This window comes from Peromyscus maniculatus, chromosome 9 (assembly GCF_049852395.1).
Source record: "Peromyscus maniculatus bairdii isolate BWxNUB_F1_BW_parent chromosome 9, HU_Pman_BW_mat_3.1, whole genome shotgun sequence".
Taxonomy (NCBI): Eukaryota; Metazoa; Chordata; class Mammalia; order Rodentia; family Cricetidae; genus Peromyscus; species Peromyscus maniculatus.
The window spans coordinates 53,729,074-53,751,769 of record NC_134860.1 but is presented as its reverse complement, the minus strand read 5'-3'; the positions used below and the strand labels follow the sequence as shown (position 1 = coordinate 53,751,769).

The following is a 22,696-nucleotide window of genomic DNA, read 5'->3' as shown; positions in this document are numbered from 1 at the left end:
TACTGAAAAACCAAGATGTGGTAGGACTCACCCTTTCTCAGAGCAGGGCTCTGCACCATTAGATTCAGCAAAGATTATTCTATGTGCAAGGAATTCTGTCCAAAACAATCTGGGGAAACTGTAGATCCTATCGCCTTCAACTTCTCCCTAGATCTTCTCTTCTGTCCTCACATGCTGCTTGCAGAAACGCCATATTCTATGCTTTTCTTTCAGAGGAGATCATCAGGGACATGAGGTCAAGCCCCACTCCTGCCCTTACAAGATATTTATTGAATCTCTGCATGACGGTGGGAATAAGAGTTGCTGTGGAGGGTTTCTGGTGTGAGAAAATTCGTGCTGAGAGCTACTCACTGCAGGGAAAGGTGAGGAGAAGCATGTCAAAAATCATACAGTCACATATGTCTTCAGTTTAGGTGTTACATTTAATTTGAGGAGACGGTTGTATGGCTTAAAACAACTTTGAAAACCATTACTATCGATTTTTTAGAGAGATGATAGAAATACATTTCTATCAAAAGTTAGTAACTGTCCTGACAAGCACCATCATCCATGCTAGGACAGAGTGTGAAATGAGCCTAGGGTTCTCTGGCCACCAAGGCACAAGTAACCTCAATGTCATCTAATCTCCAGTCAGTAACTTGGTGGTATCCCACACAAAAGATGAGCCCATGATCAGACTTCCATGAAGAGAAAACACTGGGCTCCTCCACAGCTGCATGGTGAAGGTCTTCAAAGCCACCTTGCTTTGCTCCCTTGAGCACATATTTGAGTGGATTCAGAGGCAGGTAAATGCCTTAAACACAGACTGCTTCAGATTTCTCTGCTCTATGGAAGTATCTCACAGCCCTCCCCATTTCAAAAGAGCTTACTCTGCTCCCCTTAAATCTCTGTACTGATTTGCTGCGCCTGGGAAAGGATGCTTCAACTCATCAAGACACAGCATCTCTGTTCCTCCAAGCCATTGCTGTCCAATAAGCAAGGCAGAGCTGTAAGACACCCCTGAAGGACACAGACCAGACACAAGAACCCGAGGTCCTCTGGTTTGTGGTCGGGAACACATGCTGGTATCCCTCATTGTCCTGTCCAACTGCCTAAGTCTCCCAGCACCACTTTCTAGGGACTTAGAGAAGACAGAGTTTCTATCCTCTAATTGTGTCTCATGCCACCATTCTTTCCATGGTGGTTTTAGTGAGGATGTCCCAAAGGATCCTGTATTTGAACACCTGGTCCCCAGCAGGTGATGCTGTTGGGGATGTTAGGGAATATGATCTTCATAGAGGAAGTCCATTGCTGGGGCAGGCTTTGAGGATTCAAAGACTCACACCATTCCCAATTTTCTCTCTCTCTCTCTCTCTCTCTCTCTCTCTCTCTCTCTCTCTCTCTCTCTCTCTCTCTCTCTCTGTGTTTGTCCTGTTGTGTGTGGGTGTGTGGGTATGTGGGTGTGGGTGTGTGTAATCACAGTAAATGATATGAGCCCTCAGCTCTCTGCTCCTGCAGCCATGCCTTCCACTTGATGCTATGCCTAGAACCACATTCCCTAGTCTTCCTTCTAGAAGTTGCTTTCTTCACAGTGTTTTATCACAGTAACTGAAAAGTAACTAATACACATGTTTTTAAGCAACATATATATTTTACCTTGACAGAAATGAAGCAATAGATTCATTTCCCATATTTCTCAGGAGAAGTTGGCTTAAAGCATTGTGGGAGAGACCTGTAAAGCACACAACCACAGCTAAATGACATATATTTCCAGAAGCTGGATGATATTCTACATGATGTAGCTTATCCTTTAAGGCCGAAATGACATTTTCTCCTACAGCTACATGGTTTTCTATCAGATGGTTTACAAACAACTTAACTTCCTTGAAACGATTACAATCAAGACTTCTTATTTCTGACCAAGAGATGGTAATGTTCACCCATAATTTCAGCACACTAACACTGGGATAGGAAGATGGAGCTTTCAAACTCAGCCTCAGCTGCAGAGCAAGATCCTGTCCTGAAAATGAGCTTCTCTACATATAATCTTGAGTTTTAATTGCCTAGTAGTCTTATTTCCTGAGAATTAATTAATTAAGACTAATATATGTTGCTAGGTCATAAATTCTGATTTGTAGAAGAAAAAAAGATTCACTGAATTGTCTCTCAATGTTTAATCACTCCTAATTAAATCTATGTTAGGCCTCTGCAGCATGATAAAGGAAAGATCACTAAGACACCATAACAATCATGTTTAGAGTCATGCAGCAGATAGAGAATCCTTGCAGCTTAAACACTTGAGGTCAGAGTCCCATGAAAGGCTTTTCAGAGGTCCTTTAAGTCCCCCTCCTCATATGATGCCCCCGCTCATTTGGCCAAAGACCCTACCATTTAATGCCAGGGAGAATGACATCCTGGGCTCACTGCAATATGACAGGAGGAAACCATGTTGTGACAACCCAGCTCAGATCTTCTTTGTAGTTTGTTCTCTCTACAGGAGAGGCAGAAATATTTCATTGGACCCAGATGTGTCCTGCTTCCCCACAGTGTCCTTTGAATGTTGGTTACTGCAAACCATCATGAATAGCTACTTACAGAATTTCATACAATCTCACCCAAGTAGCTGATGTGTTCCCTAGAGAAGGAAAGAAATGAAGAAATAGAATTCCTTTTGTCTCTCTGTGCTTACCCCCACGCCAACAATATAAAAATTTGCATGTTCACAAAGCTAATTTCCTTCTCAAATGACAGATTTTAATTTTTACATCCATCATATTTTCAGGCTTCTGAGTGGTGTTGTATGTATACAATGTAGATTGATTAAATCAAAACAATAGATATATCCATCAACTCAAATACTTTACATTTTATTGTAAAACATAAATTTGTTTGACAGAAGTTCTGAAATGCATAATGTGTTATTAACATATTGTGCAGTAGATCTCAAAAAGTTATTCATCCCCACAATTGAAATTCTGTATTCTTTTTTCAACAGCTCCCCATTGTAGTCTGTCCAGCCTCCATTAACAATTAACCTTATCTCTACTTGTACAAGTTCTGTTATTTTAGATGTTAAACAGAGTGAGATCAAGCACTATTTTTTTTTTGTTTGGTTTTTTTTTTTTTTTTTTTTTTTTTTGGTATTTCGAGACAGGGTTTCTCTGCGTAGTTTTGCGCCTTTCCTGGAGCTCACTTGGTAGCCCAGCCTGGCCTCGAACTCACAGCAATCCGCCTGGCTCTGCCTCCCGAGTGCTGGAATTAAAGGCGTGCGCCACCACCACCCGGCTCACTATTTTTTTTTTTTTTTTTTTTTTTTTACTGTCCCTAGCTTATTTGGCTTAGGGTCATGTCTCAGGTTCACCTGTATCATTACAAATGATAGATGTCATCATATTCTTAATGTCTGAATAATGAGCCAGAGAGATGGCTGAGTGCTTTAGAACACTTGTTGTTCTAGCGGAAGTCTCAGGTTCAATTCCCAGCATTCACATGATGTCCCACAACCATCCTATCTCCAGGTCCAGGGCATCCATTGCCCTATTCTGACCTCGATGGACAACACACACACACACACACACACACACACACACACACACACACACACACACACACACGAGAGAGAGAGAGAGAGAGAGAGAGAGAGAGAGAGAGAGAGAGAGAGAGAATATTTAATTTCTGGATTGTACTATATCATATGTATGTGTCACATTGTCTCTATTCTCCTATTCATTGAGGTACACTGGTTCATTGGTTGTAATTATAATTGGTTGATGTAAGTGATTAGCTGTTAGGAACTCTGTCACAGTGAATATGAGGGTGCAGATACTCTACAACATGTTGATTGCAAATTCTTGAGGAATACTGAGAAGTGGGATTACTAGATCATTGCCTTAGGTAGGGTTTCAATTGCTGTGAAGACACACCATGACCATATCAACTTTTATTTAAAAGATATTTAATTTGAGTGGCTCACAGTTTCAGAGGTTTAGTTCATTATCATCATGGTGGAAAACATGGTGGCATGCAGGCAGGCATGGAGCTGGAGAAGGAGCTGAGAGTTTTATATCTTGATCTTCAGGAAACAGGAAGCAAACTGTGACATTGGATGTAGCTTGTGCATAGGAGACCTCAAAGCCCACCCCCACAGTGACACACTTCCTGCAACAAGGCCACACCTACTTCAGCAAGGCCACACCTCCTAAGAGTGCCACTAGCTTCAGGGACCATTTTCTGTCCAACCACCACAGTCATGTAATAGGTTGGTTTTGTCAGAGCCTTCTATTCAGTTTTCCATAATGACAATACTCTTTTAAATTTTCATCAATGGTGTGCAAAGGTTTGTGCAAAGGTATCCCCTTATGGCTTTTTGGAAATATTTTGTTTGTACTTATTGTTGGAGTTTGATTTAAGGTTTTGTAAGGATATAATGAATTTCTGACACAGCATGGGAACATCTGATGCTGACATTTCTCAAGAAAGGAATTTGGAATGCCAACAAATTAAGAAGGTACACAGGGGTGCCTGTGGCCATCCTCGATTTCTAGGGAATAGTTTTGCTATAAAGTGCTTCCTTTTCTCAGAGGTTTTTCTGAGACTAATAACATTATGCTTTATCCAACCTTGAACATGCTGGTCTGTGAGGCATACCTCTCTGCTGACCTGTAACCTCTAACCCTATAATCAAAGGAGCAGAAATTATAACAATTAGCCTTGAAAATTGCATTCACCTTCTCAGCTGCCTTGAGTCTCCATGTGTCCATTCCAGTTTTTCTGGCATTCATCAGGAGAGGCCATTGGGCCAACCTCTCACACTTATGACTAGTGTAATGGCTGTCCATTTCACCAACACTAGGCAGCAACAGTAGTCAGCATTTCTTCAGGAGATTAGGAAAGTCCCCACATCAGCTGAAAATAAAGCATCATTAAATATGGGGGTATAAATACCTCTATAGTAGGGTATTAGCATTGTTTGAGTGTATGCCTAAGAATAAAACAGCTGGGTCCTATGGTAGTCCTATTTTTAATATATTGACAAATCTCCAAATTGATTTCCACATTGGCTCTATTCATCTGTACTCAAACAACAGTGAAGTGTCCTCTATGTCCACATCCTCTCTAACATTTGTGGTCATTGTTAATGACTGTCATTCTGAGTAGAGTGAGGTAGTGTCTCAGAGTATCAATTTGCATTTCTTTCTAATGGCTAGAGATATTGGACACATGAAAAATCGTTATTGGCTCTTTGTCTCTTTCTTTCTTTCTTTCTTTCTTTCTTTCTTTCCTTCTTTCTTCCTACCTTCCTTCCTTTCTTTCTTTCTTCCTTTCGTTCTTTCTTTCTTAATTGTCTAGTCCATTCACCTGCCCATTTATGGACTGGCAGTTTAATTTCCTTGGTGTTTAATTTCTGAAATTCCCTGCATATTTTAGATAATAGCCTGTGGTGGCCAGTCTTGATTGCCAATTTGACTACATTTGGAAGGAACCAAAACCCAAGCAGCTGGGCACAACTATGAGGGATTTCTTAGGTAGATTATTTGAGGTGGGAGATCTAACCCAAATCTGGGCCTCACCTTCTGGTGGCAGCCCACATAAAGGGACATGGGAGAAGGAAGGTTTTGCTTCTTACCTGCTTGCCATCTCTTTTGCTGACAACTACATCCATCTGGTTGCTGAGACACTCCTTCCTTGGTAATAAGACCTACTTCTTCAGGATTCCATCACAGACAGGACCAGAAGCTCTAGGAATTCTCTGGAACTCCAGCACTTGATTGGGATTGCTGAGACATCCAGTCTTGTGGAAGGAACAACACCATCCTTGGTCTTCCTGTCAGGGGACAGCCATTATTGTTTCCTTGGCTGTACAGAAACTTTATTTTCATGGAGTTCACCTATTGATACTTGGGGCTATTTCCTCTGCCTTTGGTGCTCTGTTTTAAAAGTTCTAGACTGTCCCACTATCTTGAAGTGTTTCTCTGGTGTATTCTTATAGAAGATTTTGTTCTGGTTTTAAACTAAGGCTTTAGATTCCCTTTGAAATTATTTTTTGTAGAAAGTGGAGGACAAGAATTTAAGTTTATTCTTCTACATGTGGATATTTAGTTTTGCCAGCATGACTTTTGAATTGTTTCCAAAGATTTTTTTTGTCCCTTGTCAGAAACTGTGAGAATTGCTTTGCCGATTTCTGCCAGCACCTCTGTTCTACCCATTGGTCTTCCTGTCCATTGTTGCAACAAGACCACATTGTTTCTATCACCATGACTCCATGGCTTAATTTAAGGTTGGGTATTGGCACAGCTCTAGCAGGGTTTTTTTTTTATACTTCTTTTTTTTGTGATATATATTTTTTATTTTACAATACCATTCAGTTCTACATATCAGCCATGGGTTCCCCTATTCTCCCCCCTCCCACGCCCTCCCCTTACCCCCAGCCCACCCTCCATTCCCACCTCCTCCAGGACAAGTCCTCCCCCGAGGACTGTGATCAACTTGGTAGACTCAGTCCAGGGAGGTCCAGTCCCTTCCTCCCAGACTAAGCCAAGTGTCCCTGCATAAGTTCCTGGTTTCAAACAGCCAACTAATGGAATGAGCACAGGACTTGGTCCCACTGCCTAGATGCCTCCCAAACTGATCAAGCCAATCAACTGTCTCACCTATTCAGAGGGCCTGATCCAGCTGGGAGCCCCTCAGCCTTTGGTTCATAGTTCATGTGTTTCCATTCATTTGGCTATTTTTTTTCAATAATTGAGTAAAACTGAAATTTATTATATGCCACAGTCATCCTAGGGACCTCCATGCTATATATATAGCCTCTATGGTTCTATGGGTTGTGGTCTGATTGTTCATTTTATATCTAGAATCCACCAATGAGTGAGTACATACCATAACTGTCTTTCTGGGTTTGGGTTACCTCACTCAGGATGATTTTTTCTAGTTCCATCCATTTGCCTGCAAATTTCATGCTTTCATTGTTTTTCTCTGCTGAGTAGTACTCCATTGTGTATATGTACCACATTTTTTTCATCCATTCTTCCGTTGATGGGCATCTAGGTTGTTTCCAGGTTCTGGCTATTACAAATAGTGCTGCTATGAACATAGCTGAGCATGTATCTTTATGGTATGTATCAGCATTCTTTGGGTATATGCCAAAAGTGGGATGGCTGGGTCTTGAGGTAGTTCAATTCCTAATTTTCTGAGAAACTGCCATACTGATTTCCACAGTGGTTGTACAAGTTTACATTGCCACCAACAGTGGAGGAGTGTTCCCTTTGCTCCACATCCTCTCCAACATTGGTTGTCATTGGTGTTTTTGATCTTAGCCATTCTAACAGGTGTAAGGTGGTATCTCAGAGTCGTTTTGATTTGTATTTCTCTGATGATTAAGGATTTTGAGCATTTCTTTAAATGTCTTTCAGCCATTTGTAGTTCTTGTTTTGTGAATTCTCTGTTTAGCTCTTTAGCCCATTTTTTAATTGGACTGTTCAGTGCTTTGATGTCTAGTTTCTTGAGTTCTTTATATATTGTGGAGATCAATCCTCTGTCAGATGTGGGGTTGGTGAAGATCTTTTCCCAATCTGTTGGGTGTCTTTTTGTCTTATTGACTGTGTCTTTTGCCCTGCAAAAGCTTCTCAGTTTTGAGAGGTCCCATTTATTAATGGTTGTGCTCAGGGTCTGTGCTGTCGGTGTTTTATTTAGGAAATGGTCTCCAGTGCCAATGCGTTCAAGAGTGCTTCCTATCTTCTTTTCTATTAAGTTTAGAGTAACTGGATTTATGTTTAGGTCTTTGATCCACTTGGACTTGAGTTTTGTGCATGGTGACAGATATGGATCTATTTGTAATCTTTTACATATTGACATCCAGTTATGCCAGCACCATTTGTTGAAGATACTTTCTTTGTTCCATTGTATAGTTTTGGCTCCTTTGTCAAAAGCCAGGTGTTCATATGTGCATGGATTAATGTCAGGGTCTTCAATTCGATTCCATTAGTCCGTATGTCGGTTTTTTTTTTTTTTTTTTATTGAGTAAAACTGAAATTTATTATATGCCACAGTCGTCCTACGGACCTCCATGCTATATAAATATAGCCTCTATGGTTCTATGGGTTGTGGTCTGATTGTTCATTTTATATCTAGAATCCACCAATGAGTGAGTACATACCATAACTGTCTTTCTGGGTTTGGGTTACCTCACTCAGGATGATATTTTCTAGTTCCATCCATTTGCCTGCAAATTTCATGCTTTCATTGTTTTTCTCTGCTGAGTAGTACTCCATTGTGTATATGTACCACATTTTTTTCATCCATTCTTCCGTTGATGGGCATCTAGGTTGTTTCCAGGTTCTGGCTATTACAAATAGTGCTGCTATGAACATAGCTGAGCATGTATCTTTATGGTATGTATCAGCATTCTTTGGGTATATGCCCAAGAGTGGGATGGCTGGGTCTTGAGGTAGTTTGATTCCTAATTTTCTGAGAAACCGCCATACTGATTTCCATAGTGGTTGTACAAGTTTACATTCCCACCAACAGTGGAGGAGTGTTCCCTTTGCTCCACATCCTCTCCAACATTGGTTGTCATTGGTGTTTTTGATCTTAGCCATTCTAACAGGTGTAAGGTGGTATCTCAGAGTCGTTTTGATTTGCATTTCTCTGATGATTAAGGATGTTGAGCATTTCTTTAAATGTCTTTCAGCCATTTGTAGTTCTTGTTTTGTGAATTCTCTGTTTAGCTCTTTAGCCCATTTTTTAATTGGACTGTTCAGTGCTTTGATGTCTAGTTTCTTGAGTTCTTTATATATTGTGGAGATCAATCCTCTGTCAGATGTGGGGTTGGTGAAGATCTTTTCCCAATCTGTTGGCTGTCTTTTTGTCTTATTGACTGTGTCTTTTGCCTTGCAAAAGCTTCTCCGTTTTGAGAGGTCCCATTTATTAATGGTTGTGCTCAAGGTCTGTGCTGTCGGTGTTTTATTTAGGAAATGGTCTCCAGTGCCAATGCGTTCAAGAGTGCTTCCTATCTTCTTTTCTATTAAGTTTAGTGTAACTGGATTTATGTTTAGGTCTTTGATCCACTTGGACTTGAGTTTTGTGCATGGTGACAGATATGGATCTATTTGTAATCTTTTACATATTGACATCCAGTTATGCCAGCACCATTTGTTGAAGATACTTTCTTTGTTCCATTGTATAGTTTTGGCTCCTTTGTCAAAAACCAGGTGTTCATATGTGCATGGATTAATGTCAGGGTCTTCAATTCGATTCCATTGGTCCGTATGTCGGTTTTTATACCAGTACCAAGCTGTTTTTATTACTATAGCTCTATAGTAGAGTTTGAGGTCCGGGATGGTGATGCCTCCAAGGGTTGCTTTATCGTATAGGATTCTTTTAGCTATCCTGGGTCTTTTGTTTTTCCATATAAAGTTGAGTATTTTTCTTTCCAAGTCTGTGAAGAATTGTGTTGGGATTTTGATGGGGATTGCATTGAATCTGTAGATTGCTTTTGGTAAGATTGCCATTTTTACTATGTTAATCCTACCTATCCATGAGCATGGGAGATCCTTCCATTTTCTGATATCTTCTTCAATTTCTTTCTTTAGAGATTTAAAGTTCTTATCAAAAAGGTCTTTCACTTGTTTAGTTAGTGTTATCCCAAGGTATTTTATATTATTTGTGGCTATTGTAAAGGGTGATGTTTCTCTGACTTCTTTCTCAGCCCTTTTATCATTTGTGTATAGGAGGGCTACTGATTTTTTTGAGTTGATCTTGTATCCTGCCACTTTACTGAAGGAGTTTATCAGCTGTAGAAGTTCCCTGGTAGAGTTTTTGGGGTCACTTATGTATACTATCATATCATCTGCAAATAGTGAAAGTTTGACTTCTTCCTTGCCAATTTGTATCCCTTTGATCTCCTTTTGTTGTCTTATTGCTCTAGCTAGAACTTCTAGTACTATATTGAATAAATATGGGGAGAGTGGACAGCCTTGTCTTGTTCCTGAATTTAGTGGTATCGCTTTGAGTTTCTCTCCATTTAATTTGATGTTTGCTGTTGGCTTGCTATAAATTGCTTTTATTATGTTTAGAAATGTTCCTTGTATTCCTATTCTTTCTAAGACCTTTATCATGAAGGGGTGTTGGATTTTGTCAAAGGCTTTTTCAGCATCTAGGGAGATGATCATGTGGTTTTTTTCTTTCAGTTTGTTTATATGGTGTATTACATTGACTGATTTCCGTATGTTGAACCATCCTTGCATCCCTGGGATGAATCCTACTTGGTCGTGATGGATGATTGTTTTGATGTATTCTTGGATTCGGTTTGCCAATATTTTGTTGAGAATTTTTGCATCAATGTTCATGAGGGAGATTGGTCTGTAGTTCTCTTTCTTTGTTGCATCTTTGTGTGGTTTGGGTACCAGGGTAATTGTAGCCTCATAAAAAGAGTTTGGTAGTGTTCCTTCTGTTTCTATTGTGTGGAACACTTTGAAGAGGATTGGTATTAGTTCTTCTTTGAAAGTCTGGTAGAATTCTGCACTGAAACCATCTGGTCCTGGGCTTTTTTTAGTTGGGAGACTTTTGATGACTGTTTCTATTTCTTTAGGGGTTATTGGTCTATTTAAATGGTTTATCTGGTCTTGATTTAATTTTGGTATTTGGTATTTATCCAGAAAATTGTCCATTTCTTCCTGGTTTTCCATTTTTGTGGAGTACAGGTTTTTGAAGTATGATCTGATGATTCTTTGGATTTCCTCATTGTCTGTTGTTATGTCTCCCTTTTCATTTCTGATTTTGTGAATTTGGGTGTTCTCTCTTTGCCTTTTGGTTAATTTGGCTAGTGGTTTGTCTATCTTGTTGATTTTTTCAAAGAACCAACTCTTTGTTTCATTGATTTTTTGTATTGTTCTCTTGTTTTCTATTTCGTTGATTTCAGCCCCCAATTTGATTATTTCCTGGCGTCTATTTCTCCTGGGTGAGTTTGTTTCTTTTTGTTCTAGAGCTTTCAGTTGTGCTGTTAATTCATTGGTATGGGATTGCTCCATCTTCTTTATGTGTGCATTTAGAGCTATGAATTTTCCTCTTAGCACTGCTTTCATAGTGTCCCATAAGTTTGGGTATGTTGTACTTTCATTTTCATTGAATTCTAGGAACTCTTTAATTTCTGTCTTTATTTCTTCCTTGACCCATTGATGTTTCAGGTGGGTATTATTCAGTTTCCATGAGTTTGTGGGTTTTCTATAATTTTTGTTGTTATTGAGTTCTAACTTTAAGGCATGGTGGTCTGATAAAATACAGGAGGTTATTCCAATTTTTTTGTATCTGTTGAGATTTGTTTTGTGTCCAAGCATGTGGCCAATTTTTGAGAAGGTTCCATGGGGTGCTGAGAAGGTATATTCTTTTGTGTTAGGATGGAATATTCTGTAGATATCTGTTAGGTCCATTTGAGTCATAACATCTGTTAGGTCCTTTATTTCTTTGTTAAGTTTCAGTCTGGTAGAGCTATCTTTTGGTGAGAGTGGTGTGTTAAAATCTCCCACTACTAATGTGTGGGGTTTGATGTGTGTTTTAAACTTTAGTAGTGTTTCTTTTATGAATGTGGGTGCTTTTGTATTTGGAGCATAAATGTTTAGAATCGAGACTTCATCTTGGTGGATTTTTCCTATGATGAATATGTAATGTCCATCCTGGTCTCTTTTGATTGATTTTAGTTTGAAGTCTATTTTATTAGATATTAGGATAGCTACACCAGCTTGTTTCTTAGGTCCATTTGCTTGGAAAACCTTTTCCCAGCCCTTTACTCGGAGGTAGTGTCTGTCTTTGGAGTTAAGGTGTGTTTCTTGTATGCAGCATATGGATGGGTCCTGTTTTCTAATCCATTCTGTTAGCCTGTGTCTTTTTATAGGTGAGTTGAGACCATTGATATTGATGGATATTAATGACCAGTGATTGTTAATTCCTGTTATTTTTTTGGTTGTGTTGTGTTGTCCTTCTGTGGTGTATGTTGGTGTAGGATTATCTATTGCTTGATTTTTCATGGATGTGTTTAGCTTCTTTGGGTTGAATTTTCCCTTCTAGTGCTTTCTGTAGGGCTGGGTTTGTGGACAGGTATTGATTAAATCTGGTTTATCCTGGAATATTTTGTTTACTCCGCCTATGGTGATTAAGAGTTTTGCTGGGTATAATAGTCTGGGTTGGCATCCATGGTCTCTTAGTGTCTGCATGAGGTTTGTCCATGATCTTCTATCTTTCATAGTCTCTATTGAGTAGTCTGGTGTTATTCTGATGGGTTTGCCTTTATATGTTACTTGGTCCTTTTCCTTTGCAGCTCTTAATATTTTTTCTTTATTCTGTGTGTTTAGTGTTTTGATTATTATGTGGCGAGGGGACTTTTTTTTGGATCCAGCCTATTCGGTGTTCTGTAAGCTTCTTGTATCTTCATAGGTATTTCTTTAGGTTAGGAAAGTTTTCTTCTATGATTTTGTTGAATATATTTTCTGTGCCTTTGAGTTGGTATTCTTCTCCTTCTTCTATCCCTATTATTATTAGGTTTGGTCTTTTCATGGTGTCCCAAATTTCCTGGACGTTTTGTGTTAGGACTTTTTTGTCTTTATTGTTTTCTTTGACTGACGAATCTATTTTCTCTATCGTGTCTTCAGTGTCAGAGATTCTCTGTTCCATCTCTTGCAATCGGTTGGTTATGCTTGTTTCTGTAGTTCCTGTTCGTTTTGTCAGGATTTCTATTTCCAGCATTCCCTCAGCATGTGTTTTCTTTATTGTCTCAAATTCATTTTTCAGATCTTGGAATGTTTCTTTCATCTGTTTAATTGCTTTTTCTTGGCTTTCTTTGATTTCTTCCCATTTTTTGTTCGTTTTTTCTTCCATTTTTTTAAGGGAGTTTTTTATTTCCCCTTTAATGGAGTTTTTCATTTCCTCTTTAAGGGAAGTTTTTATTTCCTCTTTAAGGGAGTTTTTTATTTCCTCTTTAAGGAAAGTTTTTATTTCCTCTTTAAGGTAGTTTTTCAATTCCTCTTTAAGGAAAGTTTTTTTTTCCTCATTGAGGGAATGTTTTATTTCTTCTTTAAGGGCCTCTATCATCTTCTTAATGTCATTTTTAGGGTTGATTTCTTCTGTTTCTTCTGTCATGGTATGTTTAGGTCTTACAGGTGTAGAATCACTAGGTTCTGATGTTGCCATATAGGTCTTTATGTTGTTGCCTGTATTTTTGCACTGGCGTCTACTCATCTCTTCCTCTGTGAGGTGCAGGTGGTGTCTGTGTCTGAGAGTGCCTCTCTTGTTCTAATTTTTAGTCTTGGTTTAGTAGTGGTTCTTGGTTAAATTGGTGCTATTGGGCTATTTCTTCAGGGGCAGCTGATTTCGATCGGTGAATTATATACTTATGATTCTGGTGATCTGGTTTGGTGTCTGGGTAGCGCCTTCTTCTGTGTTCTCAGGTCACTTTTTGTTCATTTGTCAACTCCTCAGCTGATCTTGTTTCTTCAGACTTTAAACTGTAGGCATCTGAATCCTCTCCCAGATGGGTTTCAGCTGAGCAGGGTAGTCTCACCAACACCTCCAAGTTGTTGGGTTTCACAGGATCAGCAGCTGGGCCCTGGGTTGTCCTCAGACGGAGTGTTCAGATTGGTTCTGGTTCTGACCCACGGAGATAGCTTCTTCCCCAGATGTTGGGGTTAGGGGCGTCCCTGTTCCAAGCTGCGTCTGCTTGTCTCCGTCCCTGGGCCTGTTTACCTCTGCGGTTCGCCGCCGGGCCTGTATGTCCCTGTCAGCTGCCGCTGGGTCTGTCTGCCTCTGGGGGCCGCCACCGGGCCTGAATGTCCCTGTCGGCCGCTGCCGCCGGGCACGTCTACCTCAGCGGGCTGCCGCTGGGCCCGTCTACCTCCACAGGCCGCCACCACAGGCCTACCTGCGTCTGCTTGTCTCCGTCGCCAGGCCTGTCTACCTCTGTGGGCTGCCGCTGGGCCTGAATGTCTCTGCCGGCCGCTGCCGGGTCTGAATATCCCTGTCGGCTGCCGCTGCTGGGCACGTCTACCTCCACGGCCCCCGCCGCAGGCCTACCTGCGTCTGCTTGTCTCTGCCGCCGGGCCTGTCTACCTCTGTGGGCCACCGCTGGGCCTGAATGTCTCTGCCGGCTGCCTCCGGGCCTGAATATCCCTGTCGGCTGCCGCCGCTGGGCACGTCTACCCTCTAGCAGGGTTTTTATTCCTTAAAACTGCTTTGGTATTTGGGGTCTTTTGTGGTCCCATGTGAATTCCTTTGTTATCTTTTCAAGCCTGATAAATATGACATGGGAATTTTGATATGTATTGCCTTAATTTTGCATGTTAATTCTGGGAGTAGAGTTTTTTTTAATGATTTTGGTTCTGCCTATGCAGAAACGTGGATTAGTTTCCCATCATCTAGTATCTTTTGTCATTTCCTTTTGTAATAATTTGAAACTTCAGAGAGAAAGAAACCCTGTGTTCTCCCTCATGTATAGAATATAGCCAATAATATAGCATAAATGTTAACAAATGCACATGTGTACAGTATAATGTGAAGAAAGAGAACAAGAGAGGCAAAATATAAGGGACTGAGGAAGCATGAGCACAGGTGATTAAAGTGAGTTATGAAAGTGTATTAAACAATTTTTTGAGTTCTAATACTGTCATGGATTTTTTTTGTCTTGGTGGTGGATAGATAAGCACATAAAATGTATTTTCTGCTAAAAGTGTAAAATTGAATGTGAAGCTTCACAACTTCCATTCTGAATGCCAATTCTAACTGTAAAGAAGTTCATTAAGTAGTATCGACATTGGGTCTGGTTAATTTTGGTGTGTGGCTTTATATACAAGGTTTTCTTAATGATAAAGTTCGTGAATCAATCATGGAGGAGATTGGGGGATAAAACTATGATCAGAATATATTATACGAAAAATATTTTATTTTCAATTAAATTTTTCAAAACATAATAGAAGAAAATGAAAGAAGCCACTCTATTTTATAGACTAGTTCAGGGTGACCAACTGGTGGCCTCTGAGCTGCATGTGACCCAAAATTGCTATACATGCAGCCCAACATAAAATCATAAGCTCAGTGAAAACATTAGGAGATTTTAGTGTGTGTGACTGTTTAGTAATTATATCATGTGACGCTTAAGCATGAAGTTTGTAGATGACAACACCTTCTATTGTCATGCAAAAGGAATAAATGTGAACTCTATTGATAAACATGCATGACCTCAGTTTGATGGTAGTGTGAGGCTTCCCATGTTGAATGTTCCAACTCCAAACCGTCCATGTGACACCCTCCGATCTGTCTGTGCTCCTGGTGTCTTATTAATGAAATGCAGAGATTATCAATGTTGTTTTAACCTTCCATTGCAGTCAATGGGTGTCTAATGGCATTTGGAAAATAGGGAAGCTTTCCTCTTTGATCATTAAGAGCACACAGCTCAGCCATGACTCACACCAAGCCTCCATGCTTTAATATCAGCTGTCACATCACACTGCTGTTACATCAGCAGCTGAGATGTTGAAATACTCAAGCCTTGCTCTGTTTTCTTGTCAATTTTCACACAAAATAAATATAGTTTCTTATCTGTTATTATTTTTAATCACAGCAAGGTTTCTATACTATCATAGAAGAAAACAGAATTCAAAAAGGAGAAGAAGCTGATGGTGGTGGCATACACCTTTAATCTCAGCACTGGGGAGCAGAGGCCAGAGGATCTTTATGAGTTCAAGGACAGCCTGGTCAACAGAGCAAATTCTAGGATAGCCAGGACCACACAGAGAAACACTGTCTGGGGACAAAAAGAAATAAAAATAGGAGGATTCATATAATTCATAGAAGACAATGCATTCGTGGCACTAAACTCATTCTGAGAGATGTGCCTTTTCGGGCTGGGAAGAAGGCTCAGCAGTTAAGAGCACTGTCTGCTCTTCCAAGAATCCTGAGTTCAATTCCCTGCAACTACAGGGTGAATTCCTGCCTTCTGTAATGAGATATGGTACCCTCTTCTGGACTGTAGGCATACAGGCCGGCAGAACAATGTGTACATAATAAACAAACTAATCGTAAAACAAAACAGAAAAGACGTGTATTTGCAGGAAACATCAAGAAAATGTAAGCACAGAGAAGAAGGTCTCGGTGAAATTAGAGGGGGATGACAGGGGACAATTGGGGGTAAAAGTGACCAAAATACATTGAATACATGTATGAAATTGTAAAAGAATAAAAACTAAGCTTTAACAGGAAATTGAATGCAAAAGCATTTTACAAGGGTAACATCATCAGGATGGAATTTGGAAATGGCCAAGGGATTAAATCATCTTCACTGCCAGGAATCCCTAAAGAGTGTTGATACTGAATATGGCGACATCATTTACATTTCAGAAGTAAGATGACCAACATACTTCCGGTGTCATAAACAACATTTGTGCCAGACTTGACAATGAAAACTGACTTACATATTGAACCTTTTAGTGCATTTGACCATGCCTTTCATCTTTAAGGTGAAAGCCAACTTGTCAACACCATGTTTCACACCATAAGTGCTCCAGGTGAAGGTGGGTTTAGGGGGAGCTCAAATGAAGGCAAATAATTGTATGCATTTCAGCACAGTTGAAGACAGCTTTGTGAACAGGGATGTCACCTTCTTTTACATTACACATGAGAAGTTGAAAACAGAGTTCAAGATTTTCAGGAATAATGTCACTATTATGCTATAATCCCAGGTCCATTTTAGTCAGCATTTATACGTTACCTACTGATTTTACAGTAGAATGCCTAGAACTGCAATCCTCCATTCAACCCAAGAATATTTTTAATAAATTATTTATATATTTTTATTTTATGTTAATTGGTGTTTTGCCTTTATGTATGTCTGTGTGAGGGTGTCAAATCCCTCTGGAACCGGAGTTACAGAAAGTTGTGAGCTGCCATATGGGTCCTGGGAATTGAACCTGGGTCATCTGGAGAACAGACAGTGCTCTAAACCACTGAGCCATCTCTCCAGCACCCTGTAAAATATTTTTGATCATGTCCCTTCATGACCTTTAAAGATAGTTTACAGTTTCTCAGAAAGGGATGGTCACACCACAATCACACTGTATTCACATCATCATTTTTCACAGCCTGCACACTGAACAAACACTTTGAGGATTTGAACATACAGGACTGGAGAGATGGCTCAGAGGTCTTAAAAGAACACACTGCTCTTGCAGAAGACCCATGTTTAATCCTGAGCACCCATGTTAAATAGCTCATACCCACATGTAATTTCAGCTCCTCTGGCCTCCAAGAGCAACTGCACTCACCTACAGACTCAAACAGAAACACAGACATATACACACAATCAAGAGTTAAAAATCTTTTAGAGGAATGCCTTTTAGATATAACAAAAAAACTACACCCATGAAATCTCAACAATATGGCTGCTTAAACAAGACCAGAACAATGACGAAAACAGCAGTTGACCTTCCAAAGTGAGGGAGAAGAGTAAGAGGCCCCATCCCAAGATGAAGAGCAACAGGCAATTATAAACTGCTTAGATGGGGAGAATGAGTCTTCTCCAAAGATGAGCCCCCTTAATGGTTATCTAATCCCAAGTGGTCAGACCTAAAAGAAACATGCATGCAAGCAATACTAAACTGACTCGGTAGGCTGGATTTATATTTTTATTCCCTTCTTTGTGTGTGAGAAAGAGACAGAATGATGAGCAAACAATAAGAGATCTGAAAGGGATGGAGGGACATGGAGTTAGAGGAATAACAGACAGAATGATATAATTGTATTTAAATTTTCTTTTAATTTGAAGTATTAAGCACACTAACAGTAATACTAGAAAAAAAATATCTCATCCACATCTTAGATAATTACTGAGATCAAAGCTAAGTCCAATAAGCCAAGAAGTGAAAGAATTGTTTCTCAAAAGCAATGCCAAATATTTCACCAGATGCAAGCTGTCCTCCTTTACTTTTATGATGAGAGCATACCAAAATAAAATTTATACTAACATGTGTTCTATTTCTTTATTAGGTATCACAAAACTGGATCCTGCTCGATGGTTGTAATAGATTACCTCTGCATGGTCACAATATAATTGAGATTATTATATTCTGTGAGAGTTTTGTTGCTTCTCTGGGTGTGCAGATCAACTTTCCTTATAGTTGGATGAATAATGTGTAGCCCAAAAACAGTTGCCCCTTCACTGTGGCCCAAAAAGGCCAAAAGGAAACAACCCATGGACAGGATGATTAATTCTGATCCAATTAATATCAGGACTCATTTCACAACTAGAACAAGAAAGTCTCTCTTGGTCACAAAGTATGAAAGGAGGAAATTCAAAAATATCTGCAAACATAAGGTGTTGGTGGTAAAGAAGGACCTGGGTTGCTCCGTGGTTATCTGGATGTGACACACACACCTATTCATAGGGCAAGGCCAGCCTGTCTCACCTCCCAGAGCTGGTCTCACACAGCTCTAACCATCTTGTGCTCTAAGCTCAGATCCTCAGCTCACTCCAGTCTATATCAGCCTTTTCCAGGCCTGGATCCCTGTCTTCTTAACTGCTGGATCTACCCCACTAAATAATCATTCAAGATCCTACCAAGCTCCTTGTTTATCTATGGAAGATCCTAGGCTACACTGTTCAAAATGCCAAAGGAATCATCAGCAGAGAAGTCAGTGCTGATCTAATATTACTAAGCATTAAATTCAATCCTGAAGCTCTTGCTTAGAGACAAATGCCAATACATAATCAACAGGTAACCTATACAGGGCATTGTGAATTGTTTACTATACTTAACTATGTGTGATGGTAAAACATGATCACTGGCCTCAGGCAAACACTTGCTTTTGACATTTCTTTGTGACTCCCTAGCAGTCGAGGAGAGTCAGAATGAGTTAAGATTAGTTGACCATACCATTCCAACAGATGGTTCCACAGTGTGATCAGAAGTCCCAGAGGTTAATGAGATGATGTATGGAAATCTACCTAGTCAAGTAGGGCCCAATATCAATGCTCACTAAATAGTGTATGAGTCTATTTGCAGTATTTTAATTATTTAAGGGTTAATTGGTTATCAGTATTATTTTTAGAAAAAAGAAAGAAAGAAAGAAATTAAAAGGATGTAAGAGAAAAGAAAGGACACACTTTTGTTTAGTACAGTCACTGTGACTTCCTGGGTCCTCATGCCGTCCTCAACCACAGTCTCCACACCATTTACACTCTTGGTCATTATCCCACCTTAGCTCATAAGATGTCAATTTGGTGACAGTGTCATTTTGACCCAAACCAGAAAACGTCCTTACGTCCTGAAAGAAATCAGCAAAGAGGAGTACAGGTTTAAAATGCCTGGGAGGTCACTGAGCACTGACCTCCTTCATCCCCTCAAGGACTGTGTCTACTCTGCCCTCCTCCAATCTGAGCAGCCTTCCTGGAAGACGCCACTAGTCCTGATTCTCTTAACCTTGTTTCTGCTGCTTGGGGCTGTTGGAGATGAGTGAACACCCCTGTCCCAGCACTGCCATCCCATTACACCTCTGCAGACTCTCTACCCAGCTCTAGTCAGGAACTGTCCTGAACTGAACCAGAGATTTCAGAACCTCAGTTCCCATACCAACCCAGACCTGGAAATCTGTCACTGGCTAGATTCTCAACATGGTCTGAAGCAGGACAGTGACCTCAGAAGACTTAGAGGGCACTACCTTCTCCCTGCTTTTTTTGTCATGTGGAGAATGGATCATTCTTACACAGGGACATTACAGAGAATCTAAACATACAAAAAATACATCATTAACCTTCCTTGAGGCCAGGGCAAGAGCAGCTTTGATGACCAGCCTGCAATGGGGTAAGACACCGGCTCAAGAACATTAGCATCATTTAGTAACCTCCACCCTCAGCCTGCTAAAGAAAGAGGACCTGGGTGACAAGATGCCGCATTGCACACTCCACTGTCTTTGCTGTCCTGTTTTGGTGGCCTCTCCACTTCTTCCTGCAGGTCCCCAGCTGTTCCCATCTTTGCCAGCACATTACTTCTTTGAAAAGGGCTCTGTGGCTTTAGAATCAAAAATTATGCTATGTGCAAGGAATTCTGTCCACAACAGTTTTGGGGGACTCCAGATTTCACCCCTCACCTCTCCCTAGATCTTCCCTCCTGACCTCAACTGCTGCTCCCAGACACCCCATATTCTAGTTTTTTCTTTCAGAGGAGATCATGGGGGACATGAGGTCAAGCCCCACTCCCGCCCATACATGACATTTATTAAGTATGTGGATGCCAAGGGGAATAAGAAACGCTGCAGAGGCTTCCTGGTACAAGACAACTTCGTGCTGACAGCTGCTCACTGCCTGGGAAGGTGAGGAGAAGCAGCCAACCCATGTTTTCTGAGACCCACATCAGACGTTTCCATCCTCTACTTGTGGATGCTCCTGTGAGCACACTAGAGGGCAGGACGATGAAAATGGAAGTCTTTACAGGGACACTGAGGTCAAAGGGTGAGAGGTCAGAGCCAGCAGCACATTTGAGTTGAAAGCAGCTACCCTGGCCAGACTAAAGCAGTGGTTGATGTGTTGATATATTGTGTAGCCCAATATATAACATATAGGATCAGAGGACAGATCCAGAGACTAGATTAGACATAGAGGCCAGACAGTGTTGATACACACCCTTAATCCTATCACTTCAGAGGCAGAGATCTGTGATTTCAAGGTGGAACTGGAAAGAGAGCTAGGCAGTGGTGGCACACATTTTTATTTCCAGTATTTGATATCTTTGTCTTTGCTTTGGAAGGATACATGCCTTTAATCCCAGGAAGTAATATGGCAGGACACAGTAAGGTATATAAGGCTTTAGGAAAGAGGAACTTGCTCTTTTTTGGTGGACAATTTCATAGGGATAAGAACTAGTAGCTTGCTCTCTGCCTCTCTGATCTTTCAGCATTACCTCAATGTCTGATTCTGGATTTTTTATTAATAAGACCTTTTAAGATTTGTGTTACAATTTGAAGTTGAAAGCACACATTAGGAGTCAGTGCAAACTATAGAATATTACCTAGAAATAAGAGGAGCCTCTAGGAGTCGAATGTCCTTGAGAAGCAGAGCAGCAGGTCAAACCTGAGGCCTCCTGTCTCAAGTCCCCTCATCTAGAGCCCCACCCTGTCCACCCTGCCTTTTACACCTCCTGGACTGTGTCCTCTCTCACTCAGAACCTCTCATCTCCAATCTGCTTCTACAGCTCAATGACAGTCACTCTAGGTGCCCACAACATCAAGGCATAGGAGGAGACCCAGCAGATCATCCCTGTGGAAAAAGCCATTCCTCACCCTGCCTATGATCATAAGGATGATTCCAGTGACATCATGCTCTTAAAGGTGAGACCTGCCCCATCCTGGTCCAGGGATGCCTCCTGCCCTCACCCTCTCCTTCCCTCTCTTCCATCCTGGCCTTCATGGTGTCTCAGCTCAGCTGGCAATGAGCTCCACTCTCTCTTCTTCCCCAAAAGCTGGAGATTAAGGCCAACATGACTAAAGTTGTGAGACCCCTGAAGTTGCCCTGGCGCAAGGTCCGTGTGAAGCCAGGGGATGTGTGCTCTGTGGCTGGTTGGGGAAAGATGGCCCCAGAGGGAAACTATGCAGACACACTACAAGAGGTGGAGCTGACAGTAAAGATGGATCAGTTGTGTGAGTTCCACTACCGACGTTATTACAACAAAGCCAATGAGATATGTGTGGGGGACCCAAAGATCAAACGTGCTTCCTTCCAGGTAAGTTGGATTTTCATTCTCTCCTGGCTCTGTGGGAGGGGAAATGCAATTTGGGATCTAGAGACCAGACATCAAGAGGACTCCGTTATGTGATCTTTCTTTCTGGGAACAGCAGTAACCAATAACTAACTAGAGCCTTCTGAGCTGACAAGGAGTCTCAGTGAAGGCAGCTGGTATAAAAGCAGGATTTGCACAGATCTCCTGACATCCAGGCCCAGGCTTTCGAAAGCTGTGCTCCCTGTGAGTGTCATTAACACAAGCAGATGTCTCCACAGATCAAACAACTCACTTTTGTCCATGGTCTTGTCCTCCATGCTCACATCAGGCCCACTGACCTGTCCCCATGTTCTTAAACAATGTCCTGCAGATGAGGGTCCCACACACCTTTATATTGAGTGGATCACAGACCTGGAGAAAGAGCAGAGGCTGGGCTCAGGAGGGAGATGAAGCAGTAACCCTGTCCACAATCAGAGCAGGAAGCCCTGGGACACCCAGGCCTGCTCTCTGATCTCCCACAAGCAGAGCACACAAGCCACACTTCTCTGAGGGAGCTTGGACTAGAGTGAACAACAGCTCAGTCCACTCTGGCCCCTCTCCATTCACAGGGGGATTCTGGAGGGCCTCTCTTGTGTGACAACGTGGTTGCAGGCATCGTCTCCTATGGACATAAGGATGGTTCAGCGCCTAGAGTCTTCACCAGAGTGTCAAGTTTCCTATCCTGGATAAAGGAAACGATGAAACCCAGCTAACCACAGAGCAACCAGATTGCTTCCTGACTCAGCATCATCCCTACAGCTGAGTCCAGGATTGTCCTGGGACAGAAGCCACAACTAAATAAAGTTCTCTTTGCTCAATCAGAAGTCTGACTTCCTACCACAGGGACCAACTCTGTGCTAGGCAGGCCAGTGGCACACTTCTGCTCTCTGCTCACCCGACACCATACACTCACCTCCCCCAAAGCTCAGGCA

The 22,696-nt window shown here is 41.2% G+C and overlaps 1 pseudogene across 1 annotated transcript; it reads left to right on the top strand.

Moving 5' to 3' along the window:
- Positions 1-281: 281 nt before the first annotated feature.
- Positions 282-22,482, top strand: LOC102920453 (granzyme B-like; annotated as a pseudogene). Its single transcript, XR_013042051.1, has 5 exons — positions 282-362; positions 20,111-20,322; positions 21,201-21,336; positions 21,468-21,728; positions 22,334-22,482. The product of XR_013042051.1 is annotated as a granzyme B-like (transcript).
- The last annotated feature ends 214 nt before the right edge of the window (positions 22,483-22,696 follow it).